The 26,543-nt window shown below is 47.5% G+C and overlaps 1 pseudogene; it reads right to left on the bottom strand.

Moving 5' to 3' along the window:
- Nucleotides 1–220: 220 nt before the first annotated feature.
- The window catches only part of LOC144326448 (uncharacterized), a 41,867-nt pseudogene continuing 15,544 nt past the window's right edge, over nucleotides 221–26,543 (bottom strand).

The following is a 26,543-nucleotide window of genomic DNA, read 5'->3' on the forward strand; positions in this document are numbered from 1 at the left end:
TTAAGTAAATAGACCAGCCAAATTACAAGATTATAAATATTAAATATAACCTCAGAGGGATGGTCAGGACAGGGAGAAAGATAATAATAACCAGATGCAGATAAATTAATAATCTCAATACTTAAAACTTGGCAGAGGTAATAAAATAATAGTAGTAAAACATAATAATAATAATAATAAGATCCTAGGCGAGGAATCCGGGTGACGACACTAATGTCATTCAGATAGCAGCTCTCAGTCTCATTGCTCTCTCGATAAATTTGGCAACCTTCTCTGTTGTCGAGCTGTTCTGGTCGGCTAGGAGTGAGAACAGTTTGGCTTCACAAGAGTGGCCCGGGATGGCAGATAGGAGCGGCGTGATGGTCTCGTCCCTGAGATCTTTATATAGGGAGCAAGACAAGAGAACGTGTGACACAGTCTCTACGTAGCCAGCTCCACAGGGACAGAGCCGGTTCTCGAATGTAATTTTTTGATATCTACCTTCAAGAACAGCTGAGGGTAACATATTTAGTCTGGCCAGTGTAAAGGCCCGTCTGAGTTTTGGAATGGTTAAGGTAGACAAATAAGGTGCCCGAAAATCAAAGTGGGAGGGGGACAGATAAGCGTACCAAGCACTAAATTTCTTAATATAGGCCAGATTATTCTGCTGCTCAATATCCTTCATGCGCTGATCAATAATAGTTTTTGCCTTGGGGAGACCCATTTTCAGGAGATGCTGTGCTTGGAGGCCACATATAAGTAGTTTTTGATGCATTACTTTGGACCACCAACTTCTATGAGCATCTCGTGCTACTAGAGGTAGTAGTCCGGATGGGTTTAAATTTAAGTGAAGCCAATAGTTAAATGTTCTTAACCAGGTTCGGGTTTCGACGGAGAGGAGGCCAGTCTCCAGCCGTAGGGCCGCATTTGGTGCGCATGGTGGAACGGCTAGAATCTGTCTTAAGAATTTAGACTGGACCGTTTCAAGTGTGCGGCAATGATTTCCCGTCCAGATTTGGGCCCCGTAGAGTAATTGCGCCAAGGGTTTTGCTTGAAAGATCTCCAGAGCTGCTGGGATATGTCTGCCCCCTTTCGTAAAGTAAAAGCGAGACAGTATTTTTGCGCTTTGAGGTGCTTTTTCCCTAGCATATTTATGATGGGCCTCCCAGGCCCCTGTTGACTGGAAAACTACTCCGAGGTATTTGAAGATTTTGACCTGTTCTATTGGCTGATTGTCCATCTCCCATCTGTGATGTCTGTGTCTCCTAGCGAAGACCATGACTTTGGTTTTTTGGTGATTAACCACCAATTGATCTCTCCTGCAGTAGGCTGAGAATTCTCTTAGTAGCCTTCTGAGGCCTACTTTAGTTCGTGATAAGAGAACCGCGTCGTCTGCATAGAGGAGTACTGAAATTGGTTTTTCGGCCAGTTTGGGGGCATGAAACTCCAGGGATGTTAGGTATTTGACCATGTCATTTATATATAAGTTGAATAAGGCCGGGGCTAAAATACAGCCCTGCTTGACTCCTTTGGTGGCTTGCCCATTTACTGAGGTTCTTACATATAACTTGGAGTCTTTATATAGGCTTTTTATCAAGAATAGTAATCTTTTGTCAATGTTGGTAGCATTGAGTTTAGCCCAAAGTTTGACTCGTGAGATCGAGTCAAAGGCTGCCTTCAGGTCAATAAATGCTGCGTATAGAATCCCACGTGTTTTATTGGTGTATTTGTCAATGAGGTGTGCTAATACGAAACAATGGTCTATTGTTGTTCTGCCCTGTCTGAAGCCGGCTTGCTCCTCTGCCAGAACTGCCTCAGTTTCCATCCAATCAATTAGTTTGATGTGGAGATGTTTGGCATACAATTTGCTGGGGATAGTAAGGAGGCTAATGGGTCTATAGCTCGCTGGATCTGCCATAGGACCCTTTTTATAGATTGGAATGATTACTGCCTCTGTCCAGCAGCCAGGGATTATGCCTGTTGAATCGATGTATGTGAATATTGACGCCATTATAGGAGCCCACCAACTGATATTGTTCTTCATGAGCTCTGCTGGAATGTGGTCTATGCCCGGGGCTTTGTTGTTTTTCAGTTGGGCAATTAGTTTCCCCACCTCCTCTATGGAGACAGGAGGCCAATATGGTAAATTCTCGGAGTAGGCACTTGGATCATTGTGCTGAGCTTTGTCGTCATAGAAGAGGTTTTGGAAATATTTCATCCACTCCTGGGGTTCTACAGTACATGTGGGGCCAATCCGCTCTTGGCCCAGGAGCCCCCTAATGGTACGCCAGAAGGAGGTTGAGTCTTTCTCATTCGAGGTCTTCACTAGGTTACACCAGGCCAATCTCTCAGCTTTTTGTTTTTTTACCTTTAATAGCTATTTATAGTTTCGTCTTAAATCGATGTAAGCCATAAATAGTGAGGGTGTTCCGGTGTTTCTGTAATTCCGGTATGTTGATCTCAGACGTTTCCTTGCTTGTCTGCACTCCAAATCAAACCATCTCTCTTGATCCTTTGCCCGCTTTGTAACAGAATTAAGTATCTCAGTTGTTAGAAAGGTCTTTAGTCTTGCTAATAACTCGTTGAACGAGTCCATGGCCTTTCCCCCGGTATTAGCTGATACAATGGCTGTGTATATGGTCTTCACGTCTTCCGAATGGAGGAGATGAGTTAGCTCTGTATTGAGCATGGGGGTCCATTTAATTCTTCTGGGGGCCATTGATCCCAGATTAACGATGGGGGCGTAGCAAAGGTTAGCCGTGGGTTTGTTAGACGATGGGCCATTGAGCGCTAAAATTAGTGGGAGGTGGTCACTTTTGGTGTTATGTCCCACTTGAAACTTCGACACAGAGTTATAGGCGAATCTTGATATCAGAATATAGTCTATCACACTTCCTCCCATCTTTGAAAAATGGGTATACTCCCCTGGGCGATCCTCTTCCTTACTACCGTTTATTATCATCAGCTCCCTTCTTTTTGCGACCTGGGCTAGAGATAGCCCCAAGAAGTTGCATTTATTATCTTTAGAAAGTCGTGAAACGCCTGCTTCGGTTGGACTTTCAGGGTCCTGAATCTGATTATATTGGCTATAAAGATTGTTGTCATCAATTCCCATACGGGCGTTGAAATCCCCCCCGATTATAATCGGTGTAGAAGGGTGGGAAGATTCTATGGACTCTAGAAATGCCTCTAACTCTGCCCAGTTAGCTTTCACTATAGATTTTTTTTGGCAGGGGGGCAGATAGACATTGACCACTACCAGTGCATCTCTCTTAAATTTGAGTAGGACTGCCGTGGCTAGTGAATTGCAGTTTGGGAGGGCTTTTAAGGAATGTTCAAGCTCTGTGGAGATAAGGCTAGCTAAACCTCCACTAGGCCTACCTCCCTTCACAGATGGAGTAGCAAATAGGGAGTGACAAGAATACCCATTGAACAGGATGGGGTTGCTGTACCAGGTCTCCTGCAGGAGGATGATATCGAATCGCTTAAGAAACATTGCAAGTTGTTGATTGTTTTTCTTAGCGCGCCATCCTGCAATGTTCCAGGACAGCAGCTTTAATTCTCTGTCCCTCCATGGTGTGGCTTGGGGACTTAAGGGGGTGGTTTGGACTTGGGGGAGTAGCTATTTCATTTGGGGAGAGTTTTAGATAGTTGAACCAGGTACTCGGGGATGTGACAGTCTGTTTTCGTTTTGCCTTACCATACACCAGCGGGGGCTGCGATTGGTCTTCCGAATCTACACATTTAAAGGCGCCTCCCACCGTCCTCTTGTCCACTAGGCACTTGGGGGATATAGGCCGTATGTGTGAGCCTTCCGTAGTTTCAACATGGGCCTCCTTTTTGGTCAGTCTGCTTCTTAGGGTGTCCAGTCTGACCAAGATTTCCTTTTGGGCTGGCATCTGCAGTGACCAGAACCGATTTATTAGGGCATGTTCTTCTATGGAAAAAGAGTCCTCTCTGTCGTTCAAATGAAGTTGAGTATCAGTAGGATCTATGTTTTCCTGCTGGTGCACTAGGCTCTGGTTTTGCTGGTTTTGTTGCATGTGCACTCTATCGTTTTGTACCTCTGTTCCTGGTCTCCCTTCCCCCTTGACCGCCAGTAGGGAGGTTAGCGGGGCTCTGTTTTCAAAGATTCTTAATAAATCTATTCCTTTCTTTAAAAAAATTTTTTTTTTATAAATTTTTTATTCAAGTTTCAAAATTTTTTATAACAACACAACAAAACAATACAATAGAACAAACAAACAAACAAACAAACAAAACCCAAGTATAATTTCAACCCTTATTTTCTTATAACTTACTTCCCCGACTTCCTCATACCTCCCCTTTCTGTATTCCAATTTCTAATTTATTATTCAGCAAATCCTTCCCTTGTTTTTCACTTAATTTTTGACCTTTCTTTTCTTTTTTACTTATCCATTGCCGCTGATAACCACATATTTTCTAACCCAACGTCATTCTAACATTCATTAATTTTACAATATTTCTTAAGATAGTCCTTGAATTTCTTCCAATCTTCTTCCGCTGTTTCTCTTCCCTGGTTTCGGATTCTGCCAGTCATCTCTGCCAGTCCCATGTAGTCTATCACCTTCATCTGCCATTCTTCCAAGGTGGGTAGATCTTGTGTCTTCCAGTACTTTGCGATAAGTATTCTTGCTGCTGTTGTAGCGTACATAAAAAACGTTCTATCCTTCTTTGACACCAATTGGCCGACAATACCCAAAAGAAAGGCCTCTGGTTTCTTCAGAAACGTATATTTAAATACCTTTTTCAATTCATTATATATCATTTCCCAGAATGCCTTAATCTTTGGGCACGTCCACCAAAGGTGAAAGAATGTACCTTCATTTTCCTTACATTTCCAACATTTATTATCAGGCAAGTGGTAAATTTTTGCAAGTTTGACTGGGGTCATGTACCACCTATAGATCATTTTCCTAATATTTTCTCTTAAGGCATTACATGCCGTAAATTTCATCCCAGTGGTCCACAACTTTTCCCAGTCAGCAAACATAATGTTATGACCAATATCCTGTGCCCACTTAATCATTGCTGATTTAACCGTTTCATCTTGTGTATTCCATTTCAACAGCAAGTTATACATTTTTGACAAGTTTTTAGTATTGGATTCTAGCAATTCTGTCTCTAATTTTGATTTTTCCACCTGGAAGCCAATTTTCCTGTCCAACTTAAAAACCTCCATTATTTGATAATAGTGAAGCCAATCTCTCACTTTATCTTTTAGTTTCTCAAAACTCTGCAATTTCAATCTGTCCCCTTCTTGTTCCAAAATTTCCCAATATCTCGGCCATTTAGACTCCATATTGAGTTTTTTCCCCAGCCTTTGCCTCCATTGGCGACAACCACCTTGGAGTTTTATTTTCCAACAAGTCTTTGTATCTAATCCAGACATTATATAGTGCTTTCCTGACAATATGATTTTTAAAGGCTTTGTGAGCTTTAACCTTGTCATACCACAAATATGCATGCCACCCAAAAGTGTTGTTAAAACCTTCTAGGTCCAAAATGTCTGTGTTCTCAAGAAGTAGCCAGTCTTTCAACCAGCAGAAAGCTGCCGATTCATAATACAGTTTAAGGTCTGGCAGGGCAAATCCCCCCCCCCCCTTTACTTTGCATCAGTTAAAATCTTAAATTTAATTCTGGGTTTCTTGCCCTGCCAGACAAATTTCGAAATATGTTTCTGCCACTTCTTGAAACAATCCATCTTGTCCACTATTTGCAATGTTTGAAACAAAAACAACATTCTAGGCAATACATTCATCTTTATAGCTGCAATTCGACCCAACAAGGAAAGCTTCAGATTTGACCAACTTTCTAAATCTTTTTTCACTTCTGTCCAGGATTTCTCATAATTGTCTTTAAATAAGTTCACATTTTAGCTGTCATATTTATCCCCAGATATTTCACTTTCTTAACCACAGTTAATCCTGTCTCATTCTGAAACCTCTCTTTTTCAAAAGGTGTTAAATTTTTCTCCAATACCTTAGTTTTGAACTTATTCAATTTGAATCCTGCTACTTGACCAAACTCTTGAATTAATTCTAAGACCCTTTTCGTACTAGATTCAGGCTCTTGTAATGTAAGTACCAAATCATCTGCGAATGCTCTCAATTTGTATTGTTTAGCTCCGACCTGCACTCCTTTAACCAACTGGTCCCTTATGATCATGTTCAGCAAAACCTCCAGGACTGATATAAAAAGTAATGGAGAAATTGGGCATCCCTGACGTGTCCCTTTTTCTATCTTAAATTCTTCTGTAACCACATTGTTTACAATCAACTTTGCTTTTTGTTCAGAGTATATTGCACCTATACCATTTTCAAACCCTTGGCCTACCCCCATCCCCCGGAGATTCTTCATCATAAAGCTCCAAGAAATATTGTCAAAGGCTTTCTCCGCGTCCACAAATATCAAAACTACTTTAGTGTTTATGTTCACTTCCAACTTTTCCAAAATGTCAATTATATTCCTTACATTATCTGACAAATGTCTTCTTGGGAGAAAGCCCGCTTGGTCTCTGTGAATCTCCTCCATCAAGACTTTTTTCAGTCTCTTAGCTAAAATGTCAGCAAAAAATTTGTAATCCACATTTAATAGCGAAATGGGGCGGTAGTTCTGAAGTTGAGTCTTTTCAGTCTCTGTCTTCGGTATAAGTGTAATATAAGCCTCTTTCCACGTTTCTGGTGCCCTTTTCCCCTCCAAAATTTCATTGCAAACTTCCTTCAAAGGTTGTAATAGCCACTCCTTCAAAACTTTATAGTATCTGGAAGTCAGTCCATCCGGTCCTGGGGATTTGCCCAATGCCATGTTTTGAATGGCACCTTCTATTTCTTGTTCTGTTATTTCCTGATTCAAAACTATTTTACTTTCCTGTGAAATCTTTTTCAGTCCATTTTTTCCAAGAAATTGTTCTATGTCCTGATCTTTCTGCGGCCCTTGTGAATATAGTTGTCTGAAGTATCTCTGGAAGCAATTCCTAATCTCAGTAGGATTATAAAGGTTCTTTCCATCCACTTCTAAATTTGTAACCGTATTCAATTTTTGTCTTTTCTTTATTTGCCAAGCCAACAATTTACCACATTTGTCTGCTGATTCAAAAGTCTTTTGTCTCATTTGTTTAATTTTCCATTCTATTTCTTGATTCGTCAATTCCATATATTGTGTTTTTTATATATATATATAAATTTTTATTAAAGTTTTTCAATACAAATGCATATTTAATAAAACAACATTGATTATTTAACATCTTTTCATTACTACTTTGGACTCCCTCACGCCTCCCGCACCCACTTGCATCATTGTGAAGTTGTTTCCAAGCAAATTATCATTTTGTTCATAGTCTTAGATTCAATCATTAAAATACAGTCTCTTCCTTTCTCTTAAAAGAGATATATACTTTCCTTATTTCCCTTATAATTGAACTTAAATCTAGTTTAGTGGTAGACAATTATTTCTACTCTGACATCCCTGTTAACATTCAGCCAAATTACAGTACTTTTGTAAGTAAATCTTGAATTTCTTCCAGTCTTCTTCAACCCTCTTCTCCCAGGTCTCGGATTCTGCCAGTCATCTCAGCTAGTTGCATATAGTCCATCAGCTGCATCTGCCATTCTTCCAGAGTGGGTAAATCTTGAGTTTTCCAATTCTTGGCGATCAATATCCTTGCTGCCGTTGTTGCATACATAAAAAATGTTCTGTCCTTCTTTAACACATTCTGTCCGACAATGCCCAAGAGGAAGACCTCTGGTTTCTTGGTAAAGGTATACTTAAACACCTTTTTCAGCTCGTTGTATATCATCTCCCAGAAGGCCTTCACTCTAGGGCAAGTCCACCAGAGGTGAAAGAATGTTCCTTCATTTTCCTTACATTTCCAACATTTATTATCAGACGAATGGTATATTTTGGCCAATTTAACTGGGGTCATGTACCATCTATATATCATTTTCATTACATTTTCCTTCAGAGCATTACATGCAGTGAAGTTCAGCCCAGTGGTCCACAACCTTTCCCAGTCTTCAAACATAATATTATGCCCAATGTCCTGTGCCCACTTTATCATAGCCGATTTAACCATTTCGTCTTGTGTGTTCCATTTCAGCAGCAAATTATACATTTTTGAAAGTACTTTAGTCTTAGGTTCTAGCAGTTCTGTTTCCAACTTCGATTTCTCCACCTGGAATCCTAACTTTTTATCATTCTTAAACACTTCTTTGATCTGAGCATAGTGTAACCAGTCTCGCACTTTATCTTTCATTTTCTCTAAACTCTGCAATTTCCAATTGTCTCCATCTCTTTCTAATATTTCCCAATACTTTGGCCAATTGGCCTCCATATTGGGTCTTTTTCGGGCCTTGGCCTCCAAGGGTGACAGCCACCTCGGAGTTTTATTCTCCAGTAAGTCTTTGTATTTTGTCCAGACATTAAATACTGCTTTCCTGACAATATGGTTCTTAAAGGCCTTATTAATCTTAACCTTATCATACCATAAGTATGCATGCCATCCAAATGCATTGTTAAAACCTTCCAGATCCAGTACATCCGTGTCTTCAAGAAGTAGCCAGTCTTTTAGCCAGCAGAAAGCTGTGGCTTCATAATACAACTTTAAGTCTGGCAGGGCAAAGCCCCCTCTTTCTTTCGCATCCGTTAGTATCTTAAACTTAATTCTGGGCTTTTTGCCCTGCCAGACAAATTTAGAAATGTCTTTCTGCCACTTCCGGAAGCACTCCGTTTTGTCTACAATCTGCAATGTTTGAAACAAAAATAACATTTTTGGCAATACATTCATCTTAATGGCAGCTATTCGGCCTAACAATGAAAGTTTTAATTTTGACCAGCTATCCAAGTCTCTCTTAATTTCCGACCAACATTTTTCATAATTATCTTTGAATAAACTCAGATTTTTTGCTGTTATGTTTACCCCTAGGTATTTCACTTTCTTAACCACAGTTAATTCTGTCTCTCTCTGAAACCGTTCCGACTCAGTATCTGTCAAGTTTTTCCCCAAGACCTTAGTTTTTTGTTTATTTAGTTTAAATCCCGCCACCCGACCAAAATCTTGAATCAGTTGTAATACTCTTTTCGTACTAGATTCTGGCTCCTGTAATGTCAAAACTAGGTCATCTGCAAACGCTTTAAGTTTATATTGTTTCGCTCCGACCTGGATCCCTTCCACCAGCCGGTCCCCTCTAATCATATTCAGGAGCACTTCCAGAACCGAAATAAATAGTAACGGGGAAATCGGGCAGCCTTGTCGTGTTCCTTTTTCAATTTTAAACTCTTCTGTAACCACATTGTTAACTATCAGTTTAGCCTTTTGTTCTGAATATATTGCATCAATCCCATTCTCGAACCCCCGACCCACTCCCATTTCTTTTAGATTCCCCTTCATAAACTTCCAGGATATGTTGTCAAAGGCCTTCTCCGCATCTATAAAAATTAAAACTGCTTTAGTGTTTATGTCTGTTTGCAAAAGTTCCAATATATCAATAATGTTCCTTGTATTAGCAGACATATGTCTGCCTGGGAGAAAGCCTGCCTGGTCTTTATGAATTACTTCGTTTAAAACTTTCTTGAATCTACTTGCCAAAACGTCTGCAAATATTTTGTAATCCACATTTAAAAGGGAGATGGGACGGTAGTTCTTAAGTTGTGTCTTTTCAGTTTCCGATTTTGGTATCAATGTGATAAAAGCTTCCTTCCACGATTCCGGCGCCTTCTTCCCCTCCATAATTTCATTGCTGACCTCCATCAATGGTTGTATCAGATAGTCTTTCAGTGTCTTATAATACTTGGAGGTCAACCCATCTGGCCCTGGCGATTTGCCCTGTTTCATGTTCTGGATAGCCTGCTCAATCTCTTGTCGTGTTATTTTGCCATTCAGGATTGTTCTATTTTCTTCTGACAGCTTTGCTAGTCCATTTTTCTCCAAAAATTGTTTAATCTCAGTTTCATCTTGTGGCCCTTGAGTATATAATTTTTTGAAATATCTCTGGAAACACTTTCTAATCTCTCCGGGGTTCTGAATACTTCTTCCTTCAATCTCTAAATTTGTTACTGTATTTAATTTTTGTCTCCTCTTCAACTGCCAGGCTAGCAGTTTTCCACATTTATTAGCCGATTCAAAAGTTTTTTGTTTCATTAATTTAATCTTCCATTCTATTTCCTGGTTTATCAGTTTAGAATATTGTGCTTGATGAAGTTTAATTTCTCTCAGAATCGGCTGAGACTTCGGATTGGATCTTAGCTTCTTCTCTAACTCTTTAATTTTTTCCAGAATTTTGTCCTTCCTTTCATTTTGTTTCCTTTTCTTTATGGTATTCTGTTGTATCAAGAACCCCCTCATCACGGCCTTGCTTGCGTCCCAGATAGTTCTTTTTTCCACCGTAGTGTTCATGTTAATCTCAAAATAGTCCTTTAGAGTTTTTTGGGCCTTCTTGGCAATCTCCTGATCTCTAAACAGGCCATCATTCATCTTCCATCTGAAGGAACCGGTTGGGATCAATGTCATGTCCATTCTCAGTGCGTTATGGTCGGAGCATGTCTTTGGGCAGATTTCCACCTTTCTAATCTTAGGTGCCAGACCTCTAGTTATCCATATTTGGTCGATTCTTGTCCAAGTCAGTTGGGCTTCAGAGAAGAATGTTCCTTCCCTTCCCAAGGGGTTTCTCACTCTCCAAATATCAATCCAATCCATATTGTCTGTCATTTCAAAAAAGGTCTTTGGTAGTCTCCCATCTTTAGTAACATTTTGGTTCTGTGACTTATCCATGTTAGTTGATACGACTCCATTCATATCTCCCATCATAATGATGTTGTTATAGTCCAGATAATCCAGCATAGTCTCATGCAACTTCTTGTAAAATTCCGATTTCCCTTCATTTGGAGCATAAATTCCTAATATCAATTTTTTTTCTCCTTGATATTGTATTTCTATTGCCAAGATTCTTCCATGTTCGTCTTTAAACAGAAGTTTAGGTGAAAGGCTCTCTTTTGCATAAATCACCACACCTCTCTTTTTTACTGTGTCCAAAGATATAAATTCCTGACCGAGTCGTTTATTTATTAACACTTTTCTGTGGAGCCTAATCACATGTGTTTCTTGTAAACAGATAATGTCCAATTGTTCCTTTTTTAATATGTGAAAAATTTTTCTCCTTTTTTCTGGAATGTTACAGCCATTTATGTTCCAACTCAAAAGTTGCAGAGACATCCTGAATAGATCTGGTTATTCTTGCTGGGGTGGTACCTTGTTCTCCGGTTCTTGAGGATCCGGGGGTGCAGGCTCCCCCAGAAGTTCAGGCCCTGGGAGTACTCCAAGTCCTTTGTGAAGATCTTCTCCGTGTGCCGCCAAAAACTTATCTCTGTCCTCCGGTGTTCTAATTTTGATCTTCCTCCCTCTGAAGGTAAAGGATAATCCTTGGGGAAACTCCCACCTGAAGATAATTGAGTTGCTCCTCAGCAATTTTGCTAGTTCCGAATAGTCAGATCTGAGGTCCAGCAGTTGTTTGGGAATATCCTTGTAAATTTCAATTCTTTTATCCAAAATGTCCAGTGACTTTCCGTAGTGCAGACCCAAAATCTTATCCCTTTCCTCCTTTGATCTCAGTATTATCAAGCAATCTCTGGGCTTCTCTTTCCTTATAAGTCTTCCAAGCCTGAAAGCAGATACTATTTTGAAGTCTTTTTCCTCTAGGTTCCAGAACTTGGAAAATTCTTTAGTCAGAAACTCAGTTAAGTTGCCTTCTTCCACTTCTGGTATTGACCGTATCCTCAAGTTGGCCTCCCTGTTCCGCAGTTCTGTCATAGAAAAGTAGATCTGATGTTCTCCTACTTGTTTACTGAGTGGTCTTACTTCTTTTTCGAGCTCTCCCAGTCTTTGGCTAGTATCCTCAGCCAATTTCCGATTTTCACCTACAGCCTCCTTCAATTCTCCAATAGATTGAACATTCTGTGCAACTTGTCCAGTTAATCTATTCAAGCTTTCTGTGTTTTGATCAATTTTAGCTGTTTGCAGATCAACCTTTCTGTCCAAAGCCTCCAATTTTTCAAAAATTTTCTCTAAAACAGAGCCACTTGCTCCTGAGGCCATATCTTCCAGTTGTAGTTCCTCAGTTTCTCCCTCCCCTGCCTGTGACAGGGAAGCCGCTTCTACCTCAGGAGACAAAGTGGAAGGCAAAGCAGGCACAGATGATCTACGCTGTGAGGCTGCAGATAAAGTTAAAGTTGTTTGTCTGGTTCTTCCCCTTTTTCTTGTTCCACTCATTCCAGAGTTATCTAAAGACCAAGGTCAAACTGAGTTGTTCCCATGAGAAAGCAACGGCCCAGATAGCAACAGTCAAGCAGGAGGCCGGGAAAAGGAAAGTAAAACAATGTCACTGCTGTAGGTCCAAAATCCTCTAGGGGGAGCTTAAAATGTCTTTAGGGAGGAAGTCAAATCCAATTCAAATTAGTGAATCTAATTCAGTGTCCAGAGACCTCCACAAAGATAGATTTTAGCAGAGTTAAACTTAAAACAGAACAATGTTTCTAACAGTGCTTAAACAGCAGATGTTTCAAAGTAGCAAGTTCAAACTCAGAGTATTTCAAAGTTTAGATTCAAAGTATCCAAGTTTGCAGACTGACTGCTCAGTTGCTCAGGCAGCTCCAGCACCTGGGTTTCTTGCTTAATTTATAATCCAATAGTTCAACAGAAGGAAGATATCCTTGTCTCAATATAAATCCAAAAATCAGCCACTTAAAGTCCTTAATCCACCCAGAAAAGTAGTTTAAATAGGTGCCAGAACGATTAGTTAGAACGTTACTCTTGGTCTCCACTCCTCCTGCTCTTTGCTTTTCAAGTTCAGTGTCAGCGGAAGACGGACTTCCTGTTTATCGTCACTCCGCTTTCAGCCAGATTCAAAGTCTTAAAAGTCTTAAAATTTGTAAGGTCCAAATTACTCACGGGTTGTTGCTTTCCGAATTTAGAGGTTTCAAGAAGAAAGGTCAGCGCTCACCGGCAACAGCAACGCGGCTTCGCTCCGTTGACTGCGAAACGACCCACAGCGCCGCTACCCCCTCTGCGATCCGGAGCCCCTTACGGGGTCCCTTCAACGTTTTGGGGGCTGCTTCTGGCGCCCGCCGGGTCTCAAGACCACAGGCTTCTGCCACCTGTGGTTTTCCTAAGTGGGTCTCCGCTTCGCCGCAGCGGAGACCCGTTTCAGCGGAGCTTCCCTCTCCCTGTTAGGAGCGGGCAGCCATTACCGTTCGCGCCGCCTCCGGAAGTCCCATCCATATATTGTGTTTGTCAGGGGTTCAGGGAGAGAGGCACAGATGAGGGAGGAGACTGAGAGCGAGGGGGAAGAATCCAGGAACGAGGAGGAGGAGGATGACAATGACTTGAGGGCTTCCATGAGTCTCTCAAGTGAATCGGAGGATTCCCAAAAGGTCCCCCTGGTCAGGCCAAGGGGAGCCACAGGGGGGACTCGTCAGGAGCAGGGGAGCAGCAGGGAAACCCCGAGTGGGAGTGGGAGATCGGGGCCGGCTTCCCAGCCGGAATGGAGTGAAGAGGGTGGAGTTCCCAGTGTGACACACGGAGCAGAGCAGGAAGCAGAGAGGGGAAGGAGATCGGGGCAAGGCGTCCTGCTGGAAGGGGCGGAGAGTAGTACAGAGAGTAGTATAACTGTCAAGAGGAAGGTCAGGGGTAGCGAACGCGCGCCAAGTTCAAATGTGGAGGCGCGCGGAAATGCGGAGAGCCCGGAGGAGGAGCCTGGTCCCAAAGCACGGAGGAGGGGGGAGCAGGCGTCTGGGGACTCAGCGTCAGAGGAAAGCAGGAGGGAAGGAACCCAGGGGGGCAGAAAGACCCTGCGGAAAAGGAAGGACAGGAAGAGGTGGACTAGCACAAGCCTCTTAAACTGGTGTAGAGGCGGGACTGATTCAGAGGGGACTTCAGCGGTCTAAGCGTAACAGACGTGGGGCTGCGCGCCTCGGCTGTGGAACAAACAATGTACTTCAATAAAGACTTTTGTAAATAAAGTGGACTTGGCGTTGGTCTCTTGTGAGCTGGGACCTGAGGCGGCCCTGACAGTAAGTCCCCTCTCAAAAAAAACGCATTATTTTTTTTTTGCAAAACTCACTAAGTGTGGCAACCATGAGTGCGGAAGAACAGTTGACAGCACTACGAAACGCAGTCTCCGAGCTTTCGACTGCGGTAGTGGTCTCCCAGAAGAAGAGTGAAGACGCGGAGGCGCGATGCCACGATCTGCAAACCAGGTGGGAACGTGCGTGCAAAGAGGGGTTCCCGGGGTCCAGATCAGAGGGAATCGGACTTGGAAGGCGGGGAGGAAATTTAGTAGCCCCCTTCGATGGGAACCTGAAGCACTACCCCAGTTTCAGAGCAGACGTCCTGTATGCACTGCATTTGCTTCGCAATGACTTTAAAGATGAGGAGGAGAAGGTGGGTTTTATTGTGTCTCATTTGCATGGAGACGCCAGAGCGTGGCTGCGCAATTTGTGGCGTGAAGATAGTCCTGCCCGCCGCGATTCTGATGAATTTATTAAAGCGATGGACGCTTGTTTCCAGTCCACCGTGGATGTTGATGTTGCGCGCCAACAGATGCACGGACTCAGACAAGGCAAAGCCACTGTGCGTCAGTACCATTCGCGCTTTTTTGCATTGCTGACTGTATTGGGCTGGGAGAAAGACTCCAAACCAGTGAGAGATTTGTTCTGGGAGGGACTCCACAGCTCCATAAAAGATGAATTGGCCAGGGGTGACAGACCTCAAACCCTAGCAGACGTAGTACAGAGGGCTCTTGCGATTGGAATACGACACGAAGAACGTCCTTGGCACAATGAGGAAGGTCGCCAGGTGCGTGCGCCAGCGAGGGCACCTCTTTTTATCCCCAGGGAGTTCGGCCAGGCGCATCCTTCGCCTCTAATGCGGCAGGGGGAGGAACCAATGGAGCTTGGCGGTGCTAGAGCTCAGACAGCAGCCAGAGCCCCAACGTCCGGTGCAGTCAAGGAGAAGCCTCCTAGAGGGAACAGGAAATGTTACATCTGTGATAGTGCACAGCACATGGCTAAAGAGTGTCCCCAGAGGCTCCGGAGACACACTGCAGCTTTAGCAACGGTCGCAGCAGACGTACCTCATGAGGAGCAGTTTCAGGGAAACGACAGTGCCTGGCTGGAGACAGCGATGCTGGGGCTCAGCCAGGCGAGTCTGTAGAGCAGTCCCCAGCGATTTTGCAGCACACAGACCCCTTACCACCCAAGCCAGCGGTGCAGCTCACTGCAACACTCCAGTTGCCGAATGGAACCACCCTGGAAGTCCCCATTACAATCGACTCTGGGAGCAACGCGGACTTTGTGGGGGTGCAGTTCGTCAAGCAGCATCGCATAGCGCTTCTGCCAGCTACGACGCCCCTGAACGTAGTCACGGTAGATGGCAGAAAATTGCTAGGAGGGCAAGTTGTGCAACAGACGCCTCCCATGGTGATGCAGATTGGAAATCATCGAGAAGTCATTAGCTTCAACGTCACCCGCCTATCAGACACGCCTATAGTGTTAGGCATGAGCTGGCTAGAGAGACACAGTCCAGCAGTGGCGTGGAACCAGCGACAGATCACCTTTTCCTCATCGTACTGTGCTCAACATTGCATCCAGTCCAGCCAAGGGGAGGAAGCTGGGCAGCAACTGCAACTAGGCATGGTGCAGGCAGTACCCCGCAAGTACGAGGGATTTTTGGAGGTTTTCTGCGAGAAGGAAGCTGACCAGCTGCCACTCCACAGGCCTTACGACTGTGCGATTGACCTGTTGCCGGGGGCGAAGCTGCCGACTGCAAAACTGTATTCCATGTCTGAAGATGAGATGCAAGAACTCAGGGAGTTCATAGAGCACAATTTGAAGCGCGGATTCATTCGGGAATCCAGAGCGGTGGGGGGCAGTCCTGTGTTTTTTGTGAAGAAAAAGGACACGCCCCAAAAGAGACTCATTGTGGACTACCGGGCCATAAACTCGATGACAAAGCCCAAGGCCTTTCCCATGCCCAAGATTGACGACCTCCTAGCAACCGTGCGGAAGGGGAGGATCTTCACCAAGTTGGATTTGCGCGGAGCGTACAATCTCATACGCATGCGTGAGGGCGATGAGTGGAAGACGGCCATGTTCACGCCTCTGGGCACGTATGAATACAGAGTTATGCCTTTTGGTCTCCAAAATGGATCCCACTGCTTCCAAGCCTTTATGCATCACGTGCTAGCGGGACTCCTCTACAAGAAGTGTGTGTGCTTCCTCGACGACATCCTGATATTCTCAGAATCGCCGGAGGCTCACGAGAGAGATGTAAAGGAGGTCCTCCAGAAACTACGGGAACACAGACTCTATGCCAAGTTGGAGAAGTGCCAGTTCGATGTGACGGAGGTGGATTTCCTGGGCTACAAGCTGTCCGACAAGGGGCTGGCCATGGACAGCGCCAAGGTCCGCGCGGTGTTGGACTGGAAGAGCCCGCGCAATCGGAAGGAAGTCCAGAGGTTCATCGGTTTCGCCAACTTTTACCGCAAGTTCATCAGGGGTTTCGCGAAGGAGACAGCAGCAATCACGGACACTCTCAGTTCCAAGAAGAAGAAGTTCACTTGGACGGACCAGGCGGAGCGCTCTTTTCAGAAGCTTAAAAGCCTCTTCGCCTCCGAGGAACAGCTGCTGCACGTGAATCCTGGCAGGCCCATGCGGGTCGAGACGGACGCATCAGACAGAGCGGTAGGGGCCGTCCTTTTGCAGGAAGATCCGCAAGGGCACTGGAGGCCCTGTGCTTTCTACTCCCGGAAGCTCAGCAAGGCGGAACAGAACTACACCATCTGGGACAGGGAGTTGTTGGCCATTCACGCGGCTTTCAAAGCGTGGCGGCACTTCCTCATAGGAGCCAAGCACACCGTGCAGGTCCGCACAGACCACAAGAACTTAGAGTATTGACGCACGGCGAAGCTCCAGAGCCAGAGGCACATGCGCTGGGCGGAATTCTTCGCGGATTTCGACTTCCAAATAGAGTACATCCCGGGGGACTCCAGTGTCATAGCCGATGCACTCTCAAGGAAACCGCAATATCTCGAGGAAGTGGCAACAGTAGCAGCCAAGCACATTTTCGCACCGCAGGCGTGGGCGTGCGCTTCAGTCGCCGTCGACCTGGACGCGTTGCGATGCGCGTTGCAGACGGATCAGTTTGCACAATCCAAGATGGAAGAGCTGCGCAGAGGTACAACGAGAGACGACGAGTTCCAGATACGCGACGGGCTGTTAACTCGCAAGGGTGCCCTCTACGTGCCAGGGGACGATCTCCGCGCAAAGGTTCTGCACCAGTTGCACGACGCACCCAGCGCGGGCCATTTCGGCAAGGAGAAGACAGCGGAACTGGTAGCCAGGGACTTTTGGTGGCCCCAAATGCGAGGAGAGGTCGCAGATTACGTCGCCAGATGTGACACCTGTCAGAGGTCCAAGCCAGTGCACCAGAAGCCAGCCGGACTATTGGAACCGCTGGAGACGCCACTGCAACCTTGGGAGCGGGTAGCGCTGGACTTTGTTACTGATCTGCCCAGCTCCCGAGGCAAGACGGCAGTTCTGGTGGTTGTGGACATGTTCACCAAGATGGCGCACTTCATTCCTTGCGCGAAGGTGGCGACAGCGGAACAGACCGCCAAACTCTTCATCGACCATGTGTTCAAGGTGCATGGGCTGCCACGGTCCATTCTGTCCGACAGGGGGCGCCAGTTTGTTTCCAGTTTCTGGCAGAAGCTCCTAGGTATCCTGCACGTCAAAATCAACCTATCGTCGGCGAGACATCCACAGACCAACGGCCAAGCAGAGAGGGTCAACGCTATCATGCAGCAGTACCTGAGATGTTACGCCAATCAGCGACCCGCAGCTTGGGTGGATTACCTGCCGATGGCTGAGTTTGCCTACAACAACACGAAGCACGCGTCGACGGGGGTGACGCCGTTCTTCGCTAACAATGGATGACATCCCAGAACCTTCCCGGGGCTCGTAACGACGGGGGAGGGGGCGCCGCAGGGGGCCGACCATTTCGCAGCAGAACTGCAAGAGGTGCACGAGGAGCTGCGGAGACATTTGGAGCTAGCTAAGCAAGCCTATAAGGTGCAGGCGGACAAACACAGGAGGGCGGGAGAAGACATCCAGGTGGGGGACTGGGTATGGTTAGCGGCCCAAGCGGTGCCGGCCAAGTCGTTAGCTAAGAAGAAGCTAGGACACAGGCAGCTAGGGCCATACCAAGTTGAGGCCAGGATCAATCCCGTAGCGTTTCGACTGGCCCTCCCCGAAGGTTCCAGAATGCACCCGGTCTTTCATAGGTCGGTGTTCACCCCCTACAAGGCCCCACACAGATTTCAGGAGTCAGGGACGGCACCAGAACCACGCAGAGAGTCACCCAAGAGGGGGAGGTCACCTAGGGCCGAACCAATCAACGAGGTCACAGAGATTCTGGACTCGAGATGGGGGGAAGAGGGAGTAGAATATTTTCTCGCCAGAGAGGGTACCCCAGCCAGCGCCAACAGTTGGGTGCCGGACTACGCTTTGGACGAGCCTCTTCTCAAGGACGAGTTCCATGCCCTTTTCCCACACAGGCCCATGCCAGCAGAGTACTTTGACGACTGGCTTTTTACGCCCACACTTTCAGCCAGCACTTTCCGGGGGGTTTCTTCCACGGAGGAGGGAACGCCAGAGTCGAGCCCCCCCAGGGGATCGTGCTCGGGGGTGGAGACGGAACCCTCGTATTGGTGGGACGAGCAACCAGAGGAGGACTGGCGCAGGAGGTGGAGGGAGGGGCCTTGGCCAACAGCACCGGACGAAGTAACAATGGGAGAGGAGACCGAGAACACCTTGGGAGACGACCCTGAGTTCGAACACACATACACTGAGCTGGAAGCAGAGGACATTGAAGTAGACGAACTGTATCCAGCATCTACCCCCGCAGAGACGCGGCTCCCAAAACCTGCGCCCGACGGGCGGGAGGGGGGAAGGGGGGGCTTTGAGGGGGGGATGGATGTCAGGGGTTCAGGGAGAGAGGCACAGATGAGGGAGGAGACTGAGAGCGAGGGGGAAGAATCCAGGAACGAGGAGGAGGAGGATGACAATGACTTGAGGGCTTCCATGAGTCTCTCAAGTGAATCGGAGGATTCCCAAAAGGGGGCGCCCCTGGTCAGGCCAAGGGGAGCCACAGGGGGGACTCGTCAGGAGCAGGGGAGCAGCAGGGAAACCCCGAGTGGGAGTTGGAGATCGGGGCCGGCTTCCCCGCCGGAACGGAGTGAAGAGGGTGGAGTTCCCAGTGTGACAGACGAAGCAGAGCAGGAAGCAGAGAGGGGAAGGAGATCGGGGCAAGACGTCCTGCCGGAAGGGGCGGAGAGTAGTACAGAGAGTAGTATAACTGTCAAGAGGAAGGTCAGGGGTAGCGAACGCGCGCCAAGTTCAAATGTGGAGGCGCGCGGAAATGCGGAGAGCCCGGAGGAGGAGCCTGGTCCCAAAGCACGGAGGAGGGGGGAGCAGGCGTCTGGGGACTCAGCGTCAGAGGAAAGCAGGAGGGAAGGAACCCAGGGGGTCAGAAAGACCCTGCGGAAAAGGAAGGACAGGAAGAGGTGGACTAGCACAAGCCTCTTAAACTGGTGTAGAGGCGGGACTGATTCAGAGGGGACTTCAGCGGTCTAAGCGTAACAGACGTGGGGCTGCGCGCCTCGGCTGTGGAACAAACAATGTACTTCAATAAAGACTTTTGTAAATAAAGTGGACTTGGCGTTGGTCTCTTGTGAGCTGGGACCTGAGGCGGCCCTGACAGTGTTTGATATAACTTGATTTCTCTCAGAATCTCATGAGACTTTGGTTTTGATCTTAATTTCCTTTCCCCATCTTTTATCTTCTCCAAAATTTTATCTTTCTTCTCATTTTGGCTTCTCTTCTTTATTGCACTTTGTTGTATCAAAAATCCTCTCATAACAGCTTTGCTTGCGTCCCAGATTACTCTTTTTTCTACATTAGTCTTCATATTTATTTCAAACTAATCTTTCAAGGTTTTTTGGGCCTTTTTATAGACTTCTTCATCTCCAAATAAGGTGTCATTCATCCTCCATCTGAAGGAGCCAGTTGTTGTTTGCTTCATCACCATCTTTACAGCATTATGGTCGGAACAAGTTTTTGGGCAGATTTCGACTTTTTTTATCTTTGGTGCCTGTCAGGGAACTGACATCGGAGCCGAGTGGAGAGGTTAGGCTCCCCAATGATGCCGGAGAGGGAACCAGTAAAGGAAGAGAGAGAGCTTCCACTGGGGAAGGAAGTCAAGGTAACACCAGGAAGAAAGGAGAGGCAGAGAGCACTTCGGAGGGGAGGCTCCGAGACTCTTCCAGTGAGGTCAGTGAGGAGAGTGGAGGACCACCGCTTGGCACGCCCACTCTGCGCAGAAGGCTTCCGCGCAGAGAGGCGAGAAGGAGGTTGTCCGTTAAGGAATTCTTATGTTGGAAGAAGTTTAGGAAACGCCCACTGACGGATTCTGCCAGCGACTGAAGCAGCCGTGCCAAGGGGCTGCTCAGCCTGGGAAAGGCGCAACCACCCCAAGCAGTTTGGAGCAGTTTGGAGGTTTACACACAAGCAACCCCAATTCCCAGTACAGCAATCCGTCAGTCTCTTACGTTGCTTGTGTGCAAGAGGAGAGGGGCACAGTCATGAGTCAAACCGGAGGAGCTGGTGCAGGAGAGGGGGCCAAAGGAGGACCAAGTCTGGAGGAGAGAAACAGAGATTTGGAACAGCAACTGGCTCTACTAGCGGCGCGGCTGGATGAAAGGAGGACTCAGGATGCCCAGGGGAAGATTACCCCCATCGCAAGGAAGGTACCAGGACTAGTGCAGAAGTTTGGGGGCAACCCCAGAGATTATAATGCATTTAAGACAGAAGTGCAGTATGCGCTGGACCTGCAGTATGATGACTTTGCAGACGAGGGGGGAAGAGTCGCTTTTGTGGTGGGGCACCTGGAAGGGAGGGCCAGAGATTGGGTCAGGCCCTTAATGGCGGCGGCGAACGCAGCTTTGAAGGATTTGAGAAAGTTTTTTAGCGCCATGGACCACATGTTCTCGAGTGATGTTGAACAAAGCGTAACTCGCAAAGAACTGATGGGGTGCAAACAAGGGAACCAATCAGTGAGAGAGTACTGGTCGCGATTTGCGATGTTGATCCATAAACTTGGGTGGGATCTGAGTTCCGAACCAGTGCAAATGTTATTTGAAGAAGGCTTATCTTCTTGGGTGAGAGATGAACTTTCCCGCTCACCCCGCCCGGAGTCGATGGACCAGCTGACCAAGTTGGCGCTCGCTGTGGGAGTCAGGCAGGAGACGCGCGCTCTGGAAAGGCGGGAAGGGAGAGCAGAGCGTTGGCATGACAACCGCATTCCAGACGTGCCGGCGTCAACTGTGCCGCCCGAGGAGCCAATGGAGATTGGAGGAGCGCGCGGGCGCGGGATTTCAAACTCTGGCGAGGGGAAGGCAAATAAGAAGTGTTTCCTCTGCCAGCAGCCGGGACATTTTGCCAGAGTATGCCCTCAGAAAAAGGCATGGCAAGGAATGGTGGGGGCAGTGGGGAGTGAAGAGGAAAGGGATAAGGCGCAGGGAAACGACAGTGCTTGGCTGCAGGAAGGCGGGCACAGCAGCCAGGCGAGCAACCAGTAGAAGTGCCCAAACCAGACCCTCCCCGAGCAGCCATAGCCATAGAGGTGGTGCTAGAACTCCCAAACGGACACCCAATCAAGGTGAAGGCGCTGCTGGATTCAGGCAGCTCTTGCAACTTCTTTAGCAAGGATTTTGCGCTGGAACACCAGCTCCAAGTGGTGCCTCTAGAACATCCCTTGCAAGTAACAACTATTGATGGGAGAGAACTCGGGGGGGGGGAGTGACCCACCAGACCCCGCCCATGAAAATGACGGTCTCCAGACACACAGAGACAATTGCTTTTCACGTAGCCACCTTAGCGGGACCACCTATCATACTGGGAATGAGTTGGCTAGCACTGCACGACCCAGTAGTAGGGTGGCACCAGAGGACAGTCACCTTTGGGTCGGCCCACTGCGTAGAGCACTGCCATGGGGGAGAAAACCTGAGGATGGCAGTAGCCAGGGTGGCAGGGATGGCAGTAGGGGAAAAGGGGAAGGTACCACCTCAGTATGCTGACTTGGAAGAAGTCTTCAGCGAGAAGGAGGCGGATAGACTACCCCCTCACAGGCCCTTTGACTGTCAGATCAACCTACTCCCAGAGGCTCAGCTGCCAGTGGGTAAGCTGTACGCCATGTCAGATAGGGAGATGCAGGAATTGCGGAAGTTTATTGACAAGAACCTGGAAAGAGGATTCATAAGGGAATCTAGGGCTGTAGGGGGTAGTCCAGTGTTCTTTGTGGACAAGAGGGACTCCAAGGAGCCCAGGCTCGTAGTGGATTACCGGGGGTTAAACAGGGTGTCGGAACCAGTGACCTTCCCAATGCCCAGAATTGATGACATCTTAACCAGGGTAAGGAAGGGGAAGATTTTTACCAAACTGGACCTTCGGGGGGCGTACAATTTGATAAGGATGAGGGAGGGGGATGAATGGAAAACCACCATGTTCATGTCAGGAAAAATCAGCAATGCAAAAGCCAGCTGCAGGTGTCTGGAATGCAAAACACAATGTTGATGTTTGCAGATGTACTGTTGGAGAAAAGGTGGAGCCTATTCTCTGTACTGAGCACCGGATGTTAGCTCAGAGTGTCATCTGACCTGTACTGGAAGTGCAGGGGCAGAGTGGTGACTCTTCTAATGGAGTCTGAAGGGAGCAGTCACGATTCTATGTGCTGCTGAATGACAGGAATAAAAAGTCATGTAAAAAGACTCCTGTCTGTTTCATTTCCCCTCCTGGGGGGGAAAGCAAGGAGAGAGAAGCAGAGGGTGTGTTCTCCTCACGTCTAATGAGGAGAATCGCCGGTTTACGACCTAGTCTGCCGGGAGACGCAGACGGAAGGTAAACAAGTATCTCACTCAGTTTGCCTCGGGGGAGGCCAGCTACCTCTGGCTGTGAGCTGAGATACTAACATATGGCAGCCTTTGGATGGTTGCGATTCATCGAACATCTGCATGAGAGGCTGGTGAAGTGTCCTCCTCTGCTCCGAGGGAGAAGATAAGCGTCTGATAGCAGCCGGAGGCTGACCTGACGGATGGATCCAGAGGAAAGTCTTTTCAAAGCAACAGAGCTCAAGGTATGCTGCATTTCGGGCTAAAAGTGTGAACGCAGATTGATTTTAATTCACTGGTTCACGGGAGCTGTGTTTCAAAGAAAACGAAAGCTCCGGGAGGAGAGGCCTGCAGCTCAGAGGCTAAGCCTGCATTCCACAAATTCCTGTGGTTAAGATAAGCCTTCCCGCATGCGCAGTAGCTAAAAGAAGCCCGTCAGAGACGTGGAAATTTACTAGCTACGCAGATGGTTCTGAATGAGCCTGGGAAGCGAAAGATTGTTTTGTCTACGTTACCGAAGCTGTGCAAGGTCTGATAAACAGCTTGCAGCTTGCCTGGAAAGGCAGTAAACAACCCAGCAAGAGGCTATTGGAGTATTAGCAAGGTTGGACTGTGAGAGAGGCTTGGCTTCAAGATGGATGCCAAGAAAGGGGGAGCTCTGCCTTGCCCACCTCCCTTAAACAATGACAATTATTCATCTTGGTCTGTAAAGATGAAGGCCCTGCTGCAGAATCAGAGGCTTTTTGATGTAATTGAAAACCCCATCCCTGCAGCACCAACCAGAGGTTGGGAGTCGCGGAACGTGAGGGCCAGGACTGCTATAATTCTGTGTGTCTCAGATCAGCAGCTTCTGCATATCCAGCATTTAGAAAATGCGAAAGAGGTTTGGGATACGCTACGCACAACGCATCAGAGAGATGCTGGTTCTTCAACGTTGCTGTATTTTGAGAAGTTGACCAATCTGAGACTTGCGCCTGATGGTGATGTTCAAGCGCACCTGACAGAAATCAAGTTTCTGCGTCAACAGATGGTGGAACGCAATTTCCGTCTTCAGGAGGAAGTATTTTGCTTCATGATGATTAACAGCCTTAATCGCACCTACAAGGTTGTTGCCAGTCAGCTTGGTTCCCTACCGGCTCAGGATCTGACCGCGGAGAGAGTGTGTGCCGTCGTCCTTAATGAACACGACAGACTTGCTGCACTGGAAGTGAAGGACAGGGGGAGGCAAGAACGACAGGTGCGGTGGGCACAGGAGTTTTCCAAGTTTAATTTTGAGATTAGGTACGTGCCTGGGAAGGAAAACGTCAGAGCAGACGCTCTTTCCCGCAAGCCCGAGTACTCGGAAGGGGAGGGAGTGCCGGAAGTACGTCACGTCATACCCGAGGACCGATGGGTGTGTGGGGGAGTGTTGGTAGGGAGACAAGAGCTAGCAGGTTTGACGAGGGAGGACCAGTACGCCCAAACCAAGATCAGGGAGATCGGTAATGCCGAAGGAAATCAGGGGGGATTTGAGGTAAAGGACGGGGCTTTGTACTATAAGGGTGCGTTGTACATACCGGAAGGGGATTTGAGGAGAAGAATACTGAAACAACTTCATGACAACCCCACAGCGGGACATTTTGGCCAACACAAAACAATGCTACTGGTCACCAGGCAGTTCTGGTGGCCAAGGGTGAGGGATGATGTGAAGGAATACGTATGCGGGTGCCAGCGTTGCCAGCGAGCTAAAGGGGAGAGGGCAGCACCCGCGGGGTTACTGGAGCCTTTACCCACACCAGAGAAACCATGGGAGGTGGTATCAATTGATTTTATGACTGATTTACCCAAGGCCAGGGGGAAAACGGCAGTAATGGTGGTAGCTGACTTGATGACCAAAATGTGCCACTTTATTGCTTGTTCGCATGCAGTGTCTGCAGAAGAGACTGCTAAGCTGTTTGTAGAGCATGTTTTCAGGTTGCATGGCGCCCCCTTGAGGATTTTATCCGACAGAGGCCGGCAATTTACTTCCAGATTCTGGAGGAAGCTGATGAGCCTGCTGGACGTCGAAGTGAGCTTCTCAACGGCCAGACACCCAGAGACCAACGGACAAGCAGAAAGAGCTAATAGCATACTTCAACAATACCTACGCTGTTACGTCAACGACAGGGGGAACGATTGGGTGGACAAATTAGCGCGGGCTGAGTTTGCATACAATAACGCGGAACATGTGTCCACGGGGATGACTCCATTTATGGCGAATTACGGGTGTCACCCCAGGGCTTTCCCCGGGGCGGGGGAGGGGAGGTGGAGTGTGCCAGCGGCCGAACAATTTGTGGAAGAAATGGAGGCTTTACACCAACAGCTTAAGATTAACCTAGAAAGGGCAAAGGAAGAGTACAAAAGACAGGCGGACAAGCACCGCAGAGAAGGGGAAACTATAAGAGTGGGGGACCAGGTGTGGTTGTCCACTCAAGGGTTACCTTTCAAAGGAGGGTGTAAGAAATTACGGCCAAAGCGGTTGGGGCCGTTCGAAGTAGCCCAACAGGTGAATCCTGTGACCTTTAGGCTCAAATTGCCCTCAAACATGAAACTGCACCCGGTGTTCCACAGGTCCTTACTCTCACCGTTCAGGGAGGGGAGAGAATTTCTGGGCCAACAAAGAGAAACACCCTTGCATCCACAGATGGAGGAAAGGGAACTCAGTGGACATGCAGCTGAAATTCTCGATTCTAGGTGGAGAGGGGGGCGAGTGGAATATTTGGTGGCTTGGGAGGGGGAGTCAGAATCGGAAAACACATGGGTTCCAGCAGAAGAGATTAGGGATGAGTATCTACAGGAGGAGTTTCGTCGCAGGTACCCTAGGAAGCCCAAACCACTAGAGAGAGTCTGGGGGGAGCAATTTGGGACCACAGATGATGAAGAAGAGTTTGTGGGATTTCCCACTTCCGAAGAGGAGGAAGGGGAATTATCCGAAGAAGAAGAATCCGACTGGGAAGATTGGGGAGCGGGTAGAGACAGCAGCAGGTGGAGAGCGGTGTTTGAATCATCAGATGGAGGGGATAGCTCTTTCCGAGGGTTCCCTGCGTCACCGTCCAAGGAACGGACGGGGGAGGGGGAGGGCCCTGGGAGGGAGGTGGATGTCAGGGAACTGACATCGGAGCCGAGTGGAGAGGTTAGGCTCCCCAATGATGCCGGAGAGGGAACCAGTAAAGAAGAGAGAGAGCTTCCGCTGGGGAAGGAAGTCAGGGTGACACCAGGAAGAAAGGAGAGGCAGAGAGCACTTTGGAGGGGAGGCTCCGAGACTCTTCCAGTGAGGTCAATGAGGAGAGTGGAGGACCACCGCTTGGCACGCCCACTCTGCGCAGAAGGCTTCCGCGCAGAGAGGCGCGGAGGAGGTTGTCCGTTAAGGAATTCTTATGTTGGAAGAAGTTTAGGAAACGCCCACTGACGGATTCTGCCAGCGACTGAAGCAGCCGTGCCAAGGGGCTGCTCAGCCTGGGAAAGGTGCAACCACCCCAAGCAGTTTGGAGCAGTTTGGAGGTTTACACACAAGCAACCCCAATTCCCATT

The sequence above is a fragment of the Podarcis muralis genome, chromosome W (genome assembly GCF_964188315.1).
Source record: "Podarcis muralis chromosome W, rPodMur119.hap1.1, whole genome shotgun sequence".
Classification (NCBI taxonomy): Eukaryota; Metazoa; Chordata; class Lepidosauria; order Squamata; family Lacertidae; genus Podarcis; species Podarcis muralis.